Source organism: Leptonotus elevatus, chromosome 7, assembly GCF_054856555.1.
Source record: "Leptonotus elevatus isolate MCC_2025b chromosome 7, RoL_Lele_1.0, whole genome shotgun sequence".
NCBI lineage: Eukaryota > Metazoa > Chordata > Actinopteri > Syngnathiformes > Syngnathidae > Leptonotus > Leptonotus elevatus.
In genome coordinates this window covers 18,296,981-18,315,237 of record NC_141245.1, presented here as the reverse complement: position 1 = coordinate 18,315,237, position 18,257 = coordinate 18,296,981, and the positions used below count along the sequence as shown (strand labels likewise).

The window sequence follows — 18,257 nt, the reverse complement described above, 5'->3', positions numbered from 1 at the left end:
AGAGAGAGAGAGAGAGAGAGAAAAATTAGGTCCATGCAAATAAACTGTAAGACTCTTATAAGACGATATTTGGTGTCTGTCAGTGCAGCAAAATATAATCTAAATGTTGCATTAAGAGGTGTCATTGCTCATGACTGTGTATCATTGTGGATGTTGCTGTGGGAAAGTTTACATTTAAAATGTTTCACCATTACTATACAGTAAACCAATTAGGGTTTATTAAGACATGGTAGGGCTTTTTTTCCCTCCCCCTCTTCCTTTAGGTTTAACAGCCAAGTATTTTAAATATCCTTGACGAACTGATAAGGGTACTATTTCCATTCAACTGTAACACTTCTTATACATGGATTGATCCTATTCCACTTGCTCAGGAGGTGAACAACGTGCTGCTTCAAGGCAGTGTTGTGCGTGCAAGCATGCAGATAAAACGTAGATTTGATGAAAAGGCGCACACAAGAATATGGTCACATTTTCGCAAAGCAGAAAGAATGTGTGCGAGTATAGTTATATCTTTCTGTGTACTGTATGTTGCTGCCCCATTTGCATTGTCATTCCTAAAGTTTTATACTGTGACGTTGATGCTATTCATTAGCCCGTCTATAGCATTCTGCTTTATGCGTTAGCATCAAGCTAGCAGAACCATGCAAGTTGTAGCAATGTGTTTGCTTAAATATACAACATGTAATTCCCTTTATTTTGTGTTAGTTTAACAGCATCTACTTGAAGCGTCGATAAACAGCTTGAGGCAAGCACATTTTAATTGTTTTTTTTTAGAAGAAGAAGAACTGCTTGCTACCTGCCAAATTGCACACTTCACCCCGGGCACCAACTTTTTTAGGCTATTGTGATAACAATGAATACGAAAATAACATTGTTTTTCCCAATTTGGCTACAGTTAAAAAATAAAAAAATCTATATTTTTGTTTAAAAAAGTGCCAATACACAAGTTATGACATCGGCATTCTCTTTATGTTGCAACGTTAATGAAGCTGTATCTGTCTTTTCAAACATGTTCGTTTTTTCGTTCATTTTTTATGCGATTAGTGAAAGATGGAAATCGTTAACACTGAGAGCCTTCTACGTGCAAAATCATGTTTCATGTGAAAATCTAGAAAACAATTCTGCTAATCATTCAATATATGCAAAAATGTGATGGCATCAAGCCAGCAAACACTACTTTCAGTGATGATCAAAGGGCGTTCCGGAAACTGTCAAAGTCAAAGCACATTCATTATCAATCAATTAACAAAATATAAATATCTCAAAAACTAGAGCCAGTTCAAAGAAACAGATGTAATTTACGGACTTAGCAGTCCAAAATGACCCGGAAACCAGCAAAAAACAAAACAAAAGTAAAAATTATCTTGGCAAGTAAGCAACATTTAATTGATATTTAATTTAATTTGTCATATAGTACTGGGCAGCCATCGCCTGTCCTGTCCTGTTTCCTCTATTGGACTTTGGAGGTTGCACAGTACCATGACCATTATCATTCATCATTTATTTGTTGTCGAAAACAAATGAACCCAATAATTCCAGATTAAAAACAAGGAAATAAAATGGAATTAGAAAACAGAGACACTCTAATGTCTGACTGAGCTGACAGAGCTCCCTGAATATATCCTCCAGTGAGAGCAGATAAACCCCTTGGACACATTTCTTCTGCTGTTTAGAGCAAATAATGCTGTCTTTCTCTTCCCCTGACTCAGCGCAGTCGGGAAAACAAGCCTGGCCAACCAACCAAGGTCATGAAGTTCAGGTAGTTCTTCTGAGCACACATATCAGATAATACACCGCAGACACGCATCACACATAATATCATATTTCATTTGTTCTTAAAATGTGAGGAGAGTCTGCAAAAATGCACGAACGAAGCCGCGTATCAACTTCTCTAATGTTTTGAGGTCATATTACAGATATGCAATGAACCCCACGTGTCAGATGCTCAAAATGCTGAGCCCGTTTCTTATTCCTTTGTTTCCCATCTATATCTCATTATTATGCATTGCGGAATTGCTACCGTTGATTCGGATAATTATTGTTTTCCCTTCATCAGTCAACACACTGTCTGGTCGCAATTCAAGTCAAAGTTGCTGCAGCTCGTCTTCCCTCCACCCTTCCTTTCCGCACTCACGTCCAAACACTGCCGATGTTTGCTTCTCCCCTTTGAATGGTCTCTTTTTTTAATTCTCAGCGTCCCTTCCTGTCTGCTTCCGTGGTAACGTTCCATTCCCCAAAATTCCACGTGTATTGTTATTTCCACTTACTGACTGTTGAAGTGCCTTCATCCTGGCTAATGGAGCAAGGCTAATAAACTGAGTTCAGGGGTCATAAATAGAACAGGAAGTCCATTGTCCCAGTGCGTCATACAGCGCCAATTACTTTGCAGTTTAATTGAATTAATTTATATTGTACAGCCTTTGCCCAAGCAGATACTCAAAGTAAGCATTGGCCTGTGTCCAGTGGCGAGATTCTTTACTGAATTAAAATTGGAGCGAAAAAAAACTGAGAAGGGTGCAGAGGTGATCGCATAATAAAAAGAGGATAACTCAATATTTGGACACATGGCTCTGATTAAGTATTTTTGCACACTGTTTGGCAATTGCAGTGATGGATCGTGACTTATCCTCAAATGGTGGCATAAAGTATTTTTTCGCTTTTTTGCAACAAGAAGTTTCAGGTTTAGAGTCTAAAGTCAATTCAGAGATTTTTCCTAAATATTTTACACCTTGTTGAAGGCTGCCACATCACACAGGAAAGGTGAAAGCATGAGAAGGGAAAACAATGTAACTTGTGGGCTGGGGCCTTGGGCTGCCGTGGTCAATTTAGAGTGCCTTGTTGTTGGCTGCGAGTGTGTGCACTCACTCAAGAAGAGAGAGAAACATGTTTTTAACGAGTTCTACTTGACAGGCAGCTTTGCACTGGCATGGCAGCTTTAGAGTGCCTCGTTGTAGTGGTGAGGAAAAGCCCTTGGGAGGCCTGGTGGGTTAGATTCTTAAGTGGATATCATCAAGTCAGAGAGAGAGGAAAAAGAGAAAGAAAGAGAGAAAAAAAGAGAGAGAGAAAGAGAAAGAGAAAGAAAGAGAAAAAGAGAGAGAGAGAAAGAGAAAGAGAAAGAAAGAGAGAAAGAGAAAGAGAGCAAAAATAGATATCCAGCTGGCAATGATACTAGTATTGGTCCATCCATACCGAGTGACAATTTTACATTGCTTCTGTATGACCTCAGTTGTTCCAAAGTTTCAGTCAGTTAACAATAAATAAGGGCTATTCTAGTCTGTAATGAGCTCAGTGTTTGTGGTTTCTGTAGAGTGAATCCTATCCTTTTGCTCTTTAAACCCAACACAGTTTTCTCATTAATTAGCCTCAAATATGTCAGTCAGTCCCCTAATCGTCATGTTATGTGAGCAATTATAAGTGACAGAACTGCAACTGATAAAACCTACAGAGTATTCTTACTGGGTAATTGACCTTTTATTTTTCCCTGCAGATAATAATCATATCGGGAGTGAACGTCCCAAAAATAGGATCGGTTGTGAGCATCCCACTGTAAACCCTTTTTCCTTGCAAACAATAAACCACCCAACATGTACACCAATAAGCACCGGCAAAGACACAACGCCCACTCACGAACACTCTCCACCCAGCCACCTACACCGCTTCCCCCACAGCATCATCCATCCGGTCACGACACTCGCCCCAGACTACCAGCCCAAGAGAAACACTCATGCCTCTTAAATATTTTTCATCTATCACATCTAAAAGCTGGCAGACATGAGACAAGTCATACAAGCATTCCTTTAGAATCACCCTCAGGGAATTTGGTACAAGGAGCACAAGAATCCTTTCTTTTTTCCTGTCGGAGCTGCAACAGATAAAGTCGTCAGTGGAGGAAAAGGGGAACAGAGGAGGACACACCGACTGGGAATTTGAGGACCACTCATTAGTATCACTCAAGTGCATCGTTACGAGAGAGGAGAAAGAGAGATGATCCCTCCTGATGGTTTGAAACGAACCATCAAAGCAATGACACAGAGAAATAATAAAGTGCAGTGGAAGACTGGCGAGTGAGAAATAGAGACTTTTGGCTGATTTGCCCAATTCAAGTCTATCCTTCTACCAAAATGATGCCACCATTCTGTGAGGTAGTAAAATAAGCCTTTAAAGTCAAAGACATCCCTGAACAGAGGTACGAGGCATCACCGACGATGTCTACATCCCGTCATTATTCGGGTTAAGCCAGTGCGTGTGACCTCAGTGAATATGTGCTCTTTTTCTTTTTTGCCTTACTAAAATAAAGTGCAATTGCACATCCACTACATTAGGTGGCAGTGGCGCTCTCATATTTTAGAGTGTGCAAAGAGCATTCGGGCCTCTACAGAGGTGTATTTATAATGATTTTATAGACAAAAAATGCTATTCATAGTCGCGGCGGAGACATGGCCTTTTAAATGAAATGGTTATTGACGGCATTTAAACGTAGTCACTTCTACCTCTAAGAATGTCCTGACATTCCTACCACGCAAAGATTGCCTCATACCACAGAAGAGTAGCCCTTATGATCTGTTTTGCCACAAGACCAGAACGGTATCAGAATGGGACCATCTCTATATCTCATTCTAAGCCAAGAAAAACATTTTATATTGTTTAATTGGCTTGGACGGACCAATTGCTGCATTACAACTGGCCACAGTCAGCAATCCTAATATCCATTTTCTATACTACAGTACTTGTCCTGATTAGAGTTGCGAGTCAACCGGAGCCTATCCCAGCTGACTTTGGGCAAGAGACCGGCTCCACCCTGGACTGAGCACCAGTAAATCACACACAATGGTTTGGTTAATATGAGTTAATCAGCAAAATCCAGCAGTTTTCATCAATATCAGAAGGCGGCCATTTTGCCACTGAAGAAGACATTAATGTTGCTCAGGTCTCAGGTGACAACCAATCACAGCTCAGCTTCATAAAACAGGTGAGCTGTGATTGGTCATTGCCTGAGCCCTGAGAAACTGTGATGTCATCTTCCATCGACAGCAAGTGGCAAAATGGCCGCCCCCTGAGATGGATTTTTTTATTTTTTTTAACGGCTGGATTCTGCTGCATAACTCATATTCTACAAATGTATGTATGTCATGTTTAGACTAGTGAGGTCACATATAGTATATCATTGTCAAGAAACTTTTAAGGTTGACTCCCCCCTCTAATGATTTGATTTACAGTGTTGTTTGTGTATGTAACACATCATCAATGATTGGCAGATACCACAGCTTTGTATATGTCAATCCAATCCCAAGCAGATGATGTGAAAATTGTGGTGTTTGTGGATCCTGCATGTTGTATTTTGTCTGCTGTTTTTATGCAAACGTGGTCCCAGACAGAAAATATAGACATGACGGTGAGTGTAAGAACAAATCGTACCAATCCTTTTGACCTGGGTCAGGTTTCAAGTGCCTTCGACGCCAGCCAACAAAGACCTGCATGGAGTGTCTGCCTGTCTCAGGAATGAAAAGTAATTTGGCTGGGACAACAAAAAAACTAAACCTTGCCTTACTCACTTGGAAATGTTTGTTTGGCCTTGCAAACACCCCCCTGCATGTTCTCACGCACAAATCTTAGCCTGGCATCCCTAAAACTATTTTTCTCACCCAAACATTAAATATCAGCGAAACCACAACAAACAGAGTACAGATGGGCTTTAGGATGGGGGGGAATTAGTGGAGTATGCAACCGCAGTTGTGGTACTGTGAAAATCAAATAAGATGCCAACTGAACACACAAGCCTAGATACACATGCCTGTAAATTATAAACACAGTACAACCGCTAAGATCTACTTGTTTTTGACTGCACAGGCAGGACAGAGTCATTTGTAACCAGTAACCAACTGCATGGCTAACTGGACTAAATTAAGCCATAGTGAACCAGGAAAATCGCCGTAACACAAGCTCTAGCATTTATCCGTGCTGCATAATGCAGCAACTGGGCAAGAAAAGTTAGTGGCACTTCATACCCTGTCCTGGCTTTCCAGGATTCCCTTTTACACAGAGGCTCGCTCATCCATTCCCGTTCAGATACCTTCACTTTAGGGCTGGGAAAATACTAGACCAAATGGACTAAGTCGAGCACCAAAATAGGATGACAAAAGCTTTGCTGCAAGGCTTCGCCGGCACCATACGCCATCCTCACAGTCATTTCCAGTCTACATTCACGTCCATTCCGTTTGGTAAAATCACTGGATAGGATTTAGGCTGTTCATCAGCTAGCGTTAGCAGATGCCTTTCCAGATGGGCTTGCATAGCACTTGTCCTTTCATATTTGCGGAAATAATTGCATATTTTGCAAGTGACGGTGCTGCCGGTTTCATTTTTAGTCAAATTTTCCCCCACGGTTCAGGCATTGCGCAGCCATAGACTAGAGTGGCTAACAAGAGTGGCTAGCGGGAGGAGCTAGTAAAAAACAAAGCTAATAAAAGCTTGCGAGAGCAAAGCAGAAAGTGACAAGCGACGGGCCAGAATCCTGGGATTTAGTCACGACCAGCTGTGGAAGGTAAACTGCGGTCGACCCATTGGGTCCGACACTCAATACAAGCATACGTAGCATAAAATGGCGGCTAAACATGGCAGCTCTAGTAAGGTGAGACTACAGACATGTAATATAATTAATGATTACTAGACCTTCGATTATGTTAAAAAAAAATACATTTATGCGATACAACATATTTATTTGCATATTACTGACATAAACAGTCGTTTTCTAAAATTAATGCAATTTTAGTTTTTATCACTAGATGGCGCTAGGGATCACTGAATGTCCCTTTAAAAGCCAAAGAAAGTTACAAATACGTGGAGTTTTTATTTATATTGCACTCTAATGTGACACTCGAACTACAGGGTCATGCAAATTTAGAGGCCTCACCGAACAAGTCAGAAAAAACATCAGAAATAAAAGTGGCTACAGTATCTCTCTGGGGCTACATGTAACAGCCAACATTGTGCTGTGAAGCTAACAATATCAAAGCGACAGAACATTTCTCTCATGTGGCTCGTCGTGTCAGAACGAGAAGTCGAGCCTATAAAAGAAGATCTGGACTGTAAAGTTGAATAGAATCTCATCATTAAAAGTCCTACCGCCTTTATAGCCATCTCTTGGATGAATAAATCAGCTGACTATAAAAAGGACGGGAGGTGTATGACCAGGATGATAAGAACATTCGGTAACTATGGTTACATCTGCCGTGGTCGCTCACGGGCCGAGCCTCTGCAAAGCAATCTCATTCGAAGTTGACTTCAAAGTATGTTGTATGTTGTTGGCTGGTTCAGCAGTGAAGCCCAATCACGGGCACACAGAAAAAGATCTTTACTCATAGTCTGACGGGTGCTATTACAGAGAGGGGCACCCGGCCACTGAACAGCCATCCGTCTCCACACTGTAATACACACACGTTGAAAAGTAAGACGTCACCGGGTGTCCTTCTCATGACAGCTGGCCCATTACAGGAGGTGAAAACTCAGATTAAACCATAACGGTCCATGAGGGGAGGCCATGTGGTTGATGGCCGCATAGCTTACATTCGATTCACCTTGAAGAAAGACTATCACGTCAGTGTCTGTCTATAGTGCAGCGTTGGGCGGAGTTACGGCAAGTAACTTTCCACAGAGTAGTGGATTTACTGGAATAGCGAAAGGTGTTGCTGTATTGGCAACGCGGGTGCAGTGTAATACAGACGGAGAAACACGCATGAAGAAGAGTATTTAATCGGCGGTCAACGCGGAGGGGGGGGGGGGGGGGGGTGGGGGGTTGTTGTTGTGCTGCCGAAGAGGACCGAATGCAAATGTTACAAAAGTAATTAGTTCCCGGAGCTCGGAATGCCGTTTAGATCAACGCGAAGGAGGCTTTTTTTTTTTTATAAAAAAATTTTAGTAGGTTTTTTTTTCAGTCTCAAAGCAGCGGTGGTCTAATAGAAACTGAAATGCTGATTATTAATATTCATTATACCGGGCCGGGCTCTTTGTATTGTTTGCTAGCATTATGTTAAATGGACTCTATTAAGCCAAAGCAATGTGGTTGTTTGAAAATCACAAGTATTTTTATTTATTATTATTGTTTTTTTGTTTAGTTGGACAGTAAACATTTTAAAGCTTCTTTTTTTGCTGAATTGTTCGCTATCTTCCAAACTGCTGCTTGTTGAGACATACATTAAGTTGAGTTTACTACCACCACCATACAATGCTTGCGTCTTGATTTTTTTTACTCCCATGTCAAAGAAAAAAAAACAACAAAGCCAATTGATGGTTCTTACCTGGAAAAACTTTTAACTTGTATCTCAAGGCACCACTGTAATGGTAAATACTTTAACGATTAAGGCTTGTGAAATCATTGTCATTCTCAATCGACTTGATTAGGCACGCATCATTAATACATTACGGTCTGATTCGAATAAAATAAACAGTTAATCGCGCATAATAACATACGGGGATGCAGAGGTGGAAGTCTACATCATCTCAATACATGATGCTAAAACCAGAAATGAGTTTGATCCGTCTCGTACGTCTCACAGCCTGAACTCAATTATTGCATGCTGGCAACTTTCCTAAATGAACAGATGACCGTTTATTTTCAGGGCCCACGGCTGAGCACTTAATAGATATAAACATTTGAAAAAAAAACGTCCTTGTGCTTGAGACGACGTAAAAAATAACACTGGAGGTTATTTTACAACCAACATGCTCTCTCAAAAAATATATATATATCAATAGAGAATTATATGAAAAGTTGAGCTACAAATGTAAACTTCTGCAGTCAAATGACAAAAAGAGGAGTTAAGAGTTTGTATGCGTGTGTTGAAGACATCGTAGCTGACATTTACTTGTCTTCACTCTCAGTCTGTCTTAAAAATAAACAAGGGGCAGAAAAGTAACTTGTGGGAATCTGAGCGAAAAAGCTGCTGTTATTTACTGTTGCTGGTATTGCTATTATGGCTCCTTGTTAAGGGGCATTCTTTTAAAAAACTTTCTTTAAAAAAAACTGATGGGTTTTGCATGCTTATGGTGAACACAATTATTCTTGTATTCAAGAAAAGTTTCCATTGAGTGTGGAAAATAATGAATACTGTTGGGAAATATTACTATTATTATTAATTAATTATTTTATTATATATTCCATTTATTAATTCATTTTATTCCACAAAAAAAATCACATTTAATATAATTTTGTAACATTACACAGTTAACATTAACACCGACAATTAATATGTGTTGCACATATAAAATAAATAAAAATTGGACCTGTACAAAAGTTGGAAACAACTGAACTGTCCTTGTTAGGCATTGACGACGAGCTCAGTGAATGTCAGCTTTGCCTCTCTTTCACTCTCTGAATGCGCTCTCCGGGTCTGTAATCTCACTGTGTGTGTGTGTGTGCCCACAGGCCTGCGCACACACACACACACGCACACACACCCACACGTTGACGGTGTTCTTATTTATATTCCTGCGATCTGGAGCTTGCATCCGCTGGCAGAAACGGTGATATCAATTGTATGAATATTCATATGCTCATCAGTGTGCAAGCTGTAATTGTGCCTAAATAAAAGCACGATTTGCTATCATTGCAATGCAGAATATGCATACGTTCCGAAGGACTGCTTCGCTTTCCGTGTGCATATCAAGTGAAGCGTTGCACACAGCTGCCACACCTCATCACACTCTGATGAACTTCGTCACTGTCTGTCAAACCTTACAAACACTCAGACACACACATCACATACACACGCAGACACAAACATGAACGCTTGAGGGGCGATGCAACTTTGTCTGTCTCCAGCCGGGATTTGAAGGCCCTTATCAATAATTTCCTGGACGGATAATCCGTATAAAGGATTTCTTGATAGATTAATGGCATTTGTCTGAAAGCCGTTTAATACTTGAAAAGCTCCACTTAGGAAGCTTTTACACGCACATACGCTCTTCTATCATTCAGTCGCGACTTCACACAAACTGCCATGGGCTGTGTTAAAACCCCAAAACTTCAGTCAAATGATTTACGCGACTGACTTGCAGTCGCCAACAAAATGGAGGCGAGCAGCCGAGCGCCCTCCACTCCAGCCTTACCCCCCACAATCAGACTTTGTCATGACAAGGAAATGCAGATGGAGACTCAGCCAAACCTCAATTACAAGACAATAATAAGGGACTGAAAGAAATGTCTTGTGAGAATTTGCAACAACAAAAAAAGTTGGAAAAAAAACACAACAACTTTGGTTTACCAAAGATAACCCAAGTTAATAAAAATGTATATTATCATTATTATTATTATTATTATTATTATTTAAGTAGTGATTTTAATTATTAAGAAAAAAAAAGTATTCAAAGCTTCAGCTCGAGGACACAAACAGACAGAAAGTCATCCAGGAGCCCGAGACCATCCTCTCTCTTTGACTGTTGGGGTATGATGTTATTTTTCTAAAATGCTGTCTTGCCAGATGCAATAAAACACACATCTTCCAAAAAGTTCCCCCCCTCAGTCCATAGAATATTCTCCACAAAGTCGTGGGAATCATTCAAGTGTTGTTTTTGCAAAAATAAGACGAGCCTTTATGTACTTTTGGTCAACAGTGGTTTTCCCCTTGGACCTTTGCCACGTACGTCATTTTTCTCCCAGTCTCTTCCTTACTGTTGAGTCATGAACGCTGTCCTTAAAAGGACTGGGCCGGCCTGCGAATAGCCAGAACCTGTATAATTAACCAATTGAAAGGGCTTGGGGGAAAAAATAAAATTTCAAACCCAAAATATTTTTCAAGAAGAAGTCTTCAATAGTATTAAAAATGTCTGTGAAAAAATAAAGGCTAAATTGGCAAAAACAACAATAACATAAAAACATTAAAAAAAAAAACAATAAAAAATTAAAATATAAATAAATAAATAAAGAAATAATATGGGGGGAAAACAGCTAATTAAGAAGTTAAAGTACCACGGCAGGGCCTTAAAGTTATATCAATATTTTTGTTTTCATTAATCCAACCATCCATTTTGTATCGTGTATGTTCTCATTAAAGGTGTATTCAAGGATCTTCTCGAAAACTCAAACGTCTGTTTATCACTTTTTCAAAAATGCGCATGCGGAAGACCATCCTACCAGCTCTCTTGCTTGTCCGGAGGGAACGTGCGAGCTCATCTTCATCTTTCTCTGCAGCCGGCCATACACTTCATAGACGATATCTTCTTGCGGCTCTCAGCCAATTTTCAAAGTATGCGGCGAGATTAGTGGAGCTACAATGATGAATGGCTGAATCCAAAGCTCGGCAGCTACGTGCTACAAGCACTCGAAGTGGGAACGAGCACGCACGACGTCGTTAAGGCAGCTAGATTGACGAGATCAAGAACCAATCGTTAAGATGATCCACAGATGAAAACGCAGCGACAAAAAGTCATGTGTGAGCTGGAGCATTTCCCGGCTGACTGACAGCTGGGCGAGGGGCAGTGTAGACCCCGGGACTGCATATTTGCCAGCCAACCACAAACAATCATTCACATTCACACTTATCGGCAATTTAGAGTGTTGAATGAACCCAACTTGCAATGGGGGAGGACGCCGGAGGACTCAATGAAAGCCACACAAACGCAAGGAGCCAAGATATGAACCCGGGACCTCTCCACTATGAGGCAGATGTGCCAACCACCACACCACTGTATGTTATGCAACCAAATTCTCGTGGCTCACAAAATCGAAAATACAAAAAGAAGAAAAACCTAAAAAGCCAACAGGCCTCATTATAAGTGGACTTATGTTGTCAACATTAGAGTGTAAGTAGCGCATTGCGTGGGCAGGAAGCTGTCAAGGTGCGGCTGATGAGACGATTCAAGAGCTCTATCTTGCGGCATTCGTCATCGCCGCGCTCTCAGACATCTTCAGCGTGATAAATCTGGCTCATTGCCTCCACGCTGCAGCTCTCGCTCGCTCCCACGTACGCGCACTTGTGCTCTTGGGCTCACACTCCTAACGCTCCTCTGATGTGAAATATCAATTTGCATTTGTCGCCGCTGCGCTGCGAGCAAAATGCGCGCCCATGCTGTGATAGCGTATCACTCACTCAACATGGAAAGCACCAGCTTTGCTTAAAACACTGTACGTATAGCAAGTGGCTCCATCAAAGCCCTTCTACAGCCTCGATAAACACGCCGTGTCTTCCTTTCAAACCTAAATGTCGGCTCGACAAGAGGAGGAACACCAGATAAACAGTGAAGGAGTGGAAAATAATATTCGTTGTGAAAATGAACATGTTCCTATATTAAGAGTGTTTTACGCCATAACAATGCCTTGCGTGTGTGGAGCGAAAACCGCAAAATGGGAAGGAAGGTAAATGTACACAGATTTTTGGTTTGTTTTCTTTCGATCTTTCCCTGTGAAGCATGGATCCTCTTCATTCAGTGATTCTCAACTGGTGGGTTGAGACCCAAAATTGGGTCACAAATTCACTATGGGTGGGTACCGCACTGGTAGTAAAAATTTAATTTTTCACATACGCTTTGATGCAGCTTCTGACCTGAAGAGGTTGCTTAAAGCAATGGTAGTTATTACAAAAACGGCCAGCATGTGGCAGCAGAGTATAAGAGATCAGCAAGGGCCATGTTGCACTAAGCTCTTTTCCTCAGTGTTTTCAACAGGTTTGCGAATAATGATGATACTAAGCTATATTCTAATGTTAAATTGCTGCAAAACGGAAACAGATACAAATATACTTTCTCTTCCTGATGAAAGAAGAGACGCTAATCTTTCTTTTGGTAGGTTCCATGTTTTTATAGCAATAGAACACAATATTCTGTGGGCCTGGCAAAATCAGTCAAAATCCAGTAAACCGGCCGGGAGCGAAGGGGGTTGCTTCAGTGAAAATGGCTGGGAGTGAATGAGTAAAAAAAATAAAAATAAAAAGGTGAAATAACCGAAAAACATGTTTTAGATTTTAGTTTCTTCAAAAAAAAAGCCTCCCTTTTGCACACTCTTGGCATTCTCACCTCTGGGAAGTCCTTCAATACTGTTTGAAAGAAACTATAATATAAAACATGTTTTTTATTATTCCACCTTTTTTTTTTTTAAGTATGTAACTCCACGTGTTCATTCATAGTTTTGATGCCTTCAGTGAGAATCTATAATATAAATATAAAGATAATGCATTGCATGAGAAGGTGTGTCCAAACTTTTAAACAGATTAATCATCATTCATCTCAGTGGATTGATGACATGATGGTTTGAACCCATTTAGTTCTTGTGAGTGAATATCAACTCACTCTTTTATTTGATCTAAACCATAATTCTTTTTGTGTCATTGCATTTGTATGTAATTGATCTTTAAACTCCACTAAAAACTTCAGTTTTACAGATGCCCTGTCAGCCCTGCATGTGGTCTGTGTTGTAAAAAGAAACGGACACATGGTGTGACCACATGCTATTTTTGTCCTGAGGGGTGGAATGGAGCCATTTATTTGAGGTGCGATGTTTACTTACCCCCGGGGATCGCTATTTGCTGTAATATGGTAATTTTCTTGCTGTGTGTCCTGCCTCTTTTTTAAGTCATGAGTCCCACAAATTCAACCTAGCAAATGTTTGCCAAAATACGTCACATAACCAGTAAAGAAGAAGTCAAATATTTCTGTTGATATTGCTAACAAAATACATGCCTTTGTACTTTTAAAATGTGTTCTATGTAATTATAACCTCTTATATTTTTTTGTTTTAGTGAGAGGATAAAAAAGATATTACATTATCACACTAAGCAAAATGTTTGTGGTTTTGGGGGGCGAGTTGCATGAGGCAAATGATAAATGCCTGACCTCACCTGAGGAGAAATATGAAGAAAAGCTATAAGGTTGTATTTGAGCAGTCTTCTTGCATGCAAGTTTTTATTCAATCGTATCTCTCGTTTTTCTCAAACTGCTTATTCCCGTCTCTTGTCTACTGAAGGTTAACATTTCCCCCTTGGCAATATACACTACTTGGCTGCAACTACTAGCTAAAAATATTAGCTGAGGAGTACTTGCAAAAGAGAAATTGGAAAAAAGCTTGTGTTTTGTAGTTGTCCTGGTGCTTAGCCTACACGCTGTAATTAGTTGCTGCACAACCATTTTTGGGAAATAAAATATCTGGTATATAAAAAAACAGACAACCTTGTGAAAGCCTCTCGCCACAACAAGGCACACTGCCACACCATGCTGCCAAGTGTCGCTTTGCTTATTGTGACTCGACAGCTTCCTGGACTCCTTTCCCTCCTTCCTGTGTCCGTCCTTCCACGGCCACTCTCATCTCCATACAGCTGGCTTCCTTGTCACAACAACTCTTTCAGAAGAAGCACTGCACACATAGAAAGTAAGCCAACGCAACAGTGGCCATATGGTGCAGAATTCCATATTTCAGATTTGCCAAATTGATTTAATTGACCCGAGACAGATATGTGTTCTCTCTAATCGCAGTGCTTAGAGATACCAGCTGTCATTTGGACTTTTTTTGTTTGTTGTTGCTTTGAATTGTGAGTGCAAACTTGACATCATATGACTCAAATCAATTCAACTCTCTCACTTCACAGTTTGGCAAATAATGAAGAATTCTTCCAAAAAAGACTTCAATCTGTTTAATGCCATTCTCACTTAATTAATGGCATTTTTATTCATTTCAATGGGGGGGGGGGATGATTTGTGATTGAACCTTAGGATGCTTCAGAAGTCATACCACTCAAAATTCAAATGACTAAGAATACATATGCGACGTCAACATATAATGTGAGACCTCAGTTCAGCCTCTGACCTGAAGAGGTCACTTAAAGCACAAAAAAACGGCCAGCATGTGGCAGCAGAGCAAAAGGGCCATGTTGTAAAAAGCTCTTTTCCCCAGTGTTTTCAACAGGTTTGTGAATAATGATGAAACTTTGCTATGTTCTAATGCTAACTGCTGCGAAACATATACAAATATACTATTTTTTCCTGATGAAAGAAGAGACTCTTATCTTTCTTTTGGTAGGTTCAATGTTTTTATAGCAATAGAACACAATATTCTGGGGTCCTTGCAAAATCTGTCAAAATCCAGTAAAACAGCCGGGAGGGAAGGGGGTTGCTTCAGCGAAAATGGCTGAGAATGAATGAGTTAATATCTACAGTGGTTCATTTATTTTTGAAAGGGTTTTATTATTGCAACACTTTTGAACACTGGAGCAGGTTATTTGTATTTCTCCCGATTGGAAAAGTTGTTTACTTGAGGAACAATGGAACCCCACTGGCACGAGTCCACTACACTCCGCATTTACTTGCTCAACTTCAAAGGTGCAGAATTTTCCGCCGCCGTCGGTCTGAAGAACAGAAAGCTAAAAGTGTGCCATCATCCAGGCAACATGTTGGTTGCGAGTCGGAGGTGCCGTCAGTAAAAGTCACAGAGTCCCCTCAGGACGGGAGGCAGAAGACTCTTTAATATTTCAAGGCAATGATAAGGACGTCAGAGATAAGATGACTCTGTGGGCAGGGCTGGCTGGGGACAGACAGAAAAAGCTATGGGGAAATTTAGATTTAGCACGGCAGATATACTGCTAAACTAAACAGCATGTTCTCACAAGAATTTAGGACATCAAACAAAAAGTTGTATTTTAGGGATGTTTTAGGGGATTGTCAGTGCAAAAGATTTGCGGCATGCTAGTCGGCAGCAGGAATCTACAGTATTGTACATATCTTGCAGCTTTCATCTCGGTGGGGAATCCGAAACGGAGGCAGTTATAAAGAACAGTTAAAGAAATGGTAGGAACTATTGGAGGAAGAGAGAGAGAGAGAGAAAAAAAAACAAAGTCGCTGTGGAGAAAGGTCAACAGAGACAGAGAGCCGTGTGTGAGAGAGAGAGAGAGAAAAGAGGTGGAAAAGTATGTCATATTTTCTCGGGGGAGGAAAGCGTAGGTGCTCTGGCTTTCAGTTTGACAGCCTTCTGAGAAAAAAAATAAAAAAAGCAGAAAAAAGGCCTTCGCTGGACCATCATAGACAATACTTAGTACTTTGAACATTCTGCCTATCACTGTCAACATGCATTCTTAAGGGCCCTTAAAGCTACTGTTGACTAATAGAAGTTGTTGTGCAAGTCAAGAGATTCTTTAGGGGCAAAGCTTCACCACATTTGCCAAATAAATTGCCTCCCACCAGACTGCTGTCTCCTATAAACAGCCATTGTAAACTTCCTTTTCCTTAGTGTTCCGTTAGCTATCCGGGAGCCTGAAGCTGAGCTCAAATGTGGATTAGTGTTGAACAACTGCTTCTATTTTTAATATCACGAGGGGGGGAAAAAAACAGCAGGGCCTTGGCTCGGGACCTTTTCTGAGACGAGTGGTGTGGTGGCCTTTGCATTGTTTATGTCATCACATGCTAGGGAGGAGGCACCGTAGACAGAAATAGGAAGAGATTTAATGGAGTAGTTAAGAAAGCTCGCTTTGTCGGTTGCCAACTGGACTCCGTCGAGGAGGTGGCATACAGAAGGACGTTGGCCAAGTACGCATTCATCATGGACAACACCTCCCACACCATACGTTACACTAAGTCCCTGAGTAGCAAATTAAGTGACAGCCTTTTACACCTTAGGTGCAGGACGAAGCACTAGCAGAGGTCATCCCTTCTCGCAACAGTAAGACTCAATTGCTCTGAAATAACTGCATAGCACACATAAATTCCAATGTCTCTTATGTCCAATATTTTCAGAACATTGAAATGTTTCTCATTTTCTAAGTTGATGATGCTGTTGGTTAATAATTTCTAGTCCTTATCACTGGTTTATTTTTGATACGGTTTCTTCTTTTTCCTTAAAGTAGCACTGAGGAACTTTTCAACCTTAATAAAATATTTTCATAACTCTTCTGATGAAACAGACTTAAAACTAGTTGAATGGTACCTTTGCCATAGCCTGTGGGGGTCTGTGTCATTTTTACTGACACGAAGCAACTTTGAGGAGAATGGTAGGCGCACTTCCACACAAAAAACTACAAATGTGCTGACTGCTTTATGGCATACGTCAAAAGCTACCCCGGATGAAAAGACAGTCAAGGATCAACATTGGCCCGGATTTCACTGTGAGCTAAAAAACTACGCAATGCGCTTGTCCTCATAGGAAATCTGGTCTTCCTTCAGACATAACAATACCGCTTTTGTAATCAATGTAGAGTGTTCATTCATTTCCCGCGGGTTCATCTTTTGCAGCCTCGCTGTTTTGCGGATTTTTTTACAGCCTGCTTTTTTTTCTTTTTTCTTTTTACAGCATGCTTTTTGTTTTTTTGTTTTTTTTTACAGTGCATGCACCCGCTGTCCGTCGCCGCCATCAGACGCCTGCCACCCGCCCCACGATTCACGCAGGCCCGCACCAGCCACAGCGCTGGAGTGGCGTTTTGGGGGAACAGCGGCGATGCGATCCCATGGTCAAAATGGGTTTACGTGCCCTGCCTCTTATCTTCATCTTTAAAATTAAGATTGTCCACCCCGAACCAGTTGTGGCCATTTGAAAATCCTCGGTGTCCCTGGAGATAAAGGGCCGACAAACAACGGATTTTTACCCGGGATGGGAACCACCGCCGGCGGAGTAACTTTTGGAAAATCCTCTGTGTCCTGGAGGTCTTTGGTCGATTGTATCTCCCCAGCTCTACGTCCTACCGGGGACATACGAGCATCCGCGGATTTGTCTCGACGAAACATTTCCAACGGTGTACGGCCCGTCGCATTCTGACCTTGCCCGTCGCATTCGTGACCTGGAGATAGAGACCCGACGGTTTCCCAATTTCATGCCCTGGAACGCTCCAGCGTGCGTCCGCCACCGCCCCATGGCTCATCCGTAGATTACAGCGCATGCGCGTGCATTGCGGATCCGCTCCGCCGATTTGTTTCCATTTTCAGCTTGTTCATATTACACCAGCTGCGTATGCGCTGCAGATTGACTGCCGACCAGCTTGTCGTGCCAAGACCGCTAGACGAATAGACAATGCGCTCCCCAGCCTCCCGGTCAAAATGGATTTCTCAGCTTCGTATCATCATCATTAAAATTAAGAGGGTAATTTCTTACAGCTGTTTTGTTGTTGTTGTGTGTGTGTGTGTTTTTTAAATTACAATTTTTATTTAAAGAATTAGGAAAACATACCGGCCTGGAAACAAATGGATCGATCGCTGTTATATATTTGTTTCTCTAATAAATGTTTTGGATATTAGTTTAATTCTATTTTATTGTTATTATTACTATTTAAAAATCTACAAAGGTTTGAACACAG

At 41.0% G+C, this 18,257-nt stretch overlaps 1 protein-coding gene across 1 annotated transcript in view; it reads right to left on the bottom strand.

Moving 5' to 3' along the window:
- The window catches only part of ppm1lb (protein phosphatase, Mg2+/Mn2+ dependent, 1Lb), a 42,100-nt gene that overhangs the window by 11,645 nt on the left and 12,198 nt on the right, over window positions 1-18,257 (bottom strand). The window lies entirely within an intron of this gene.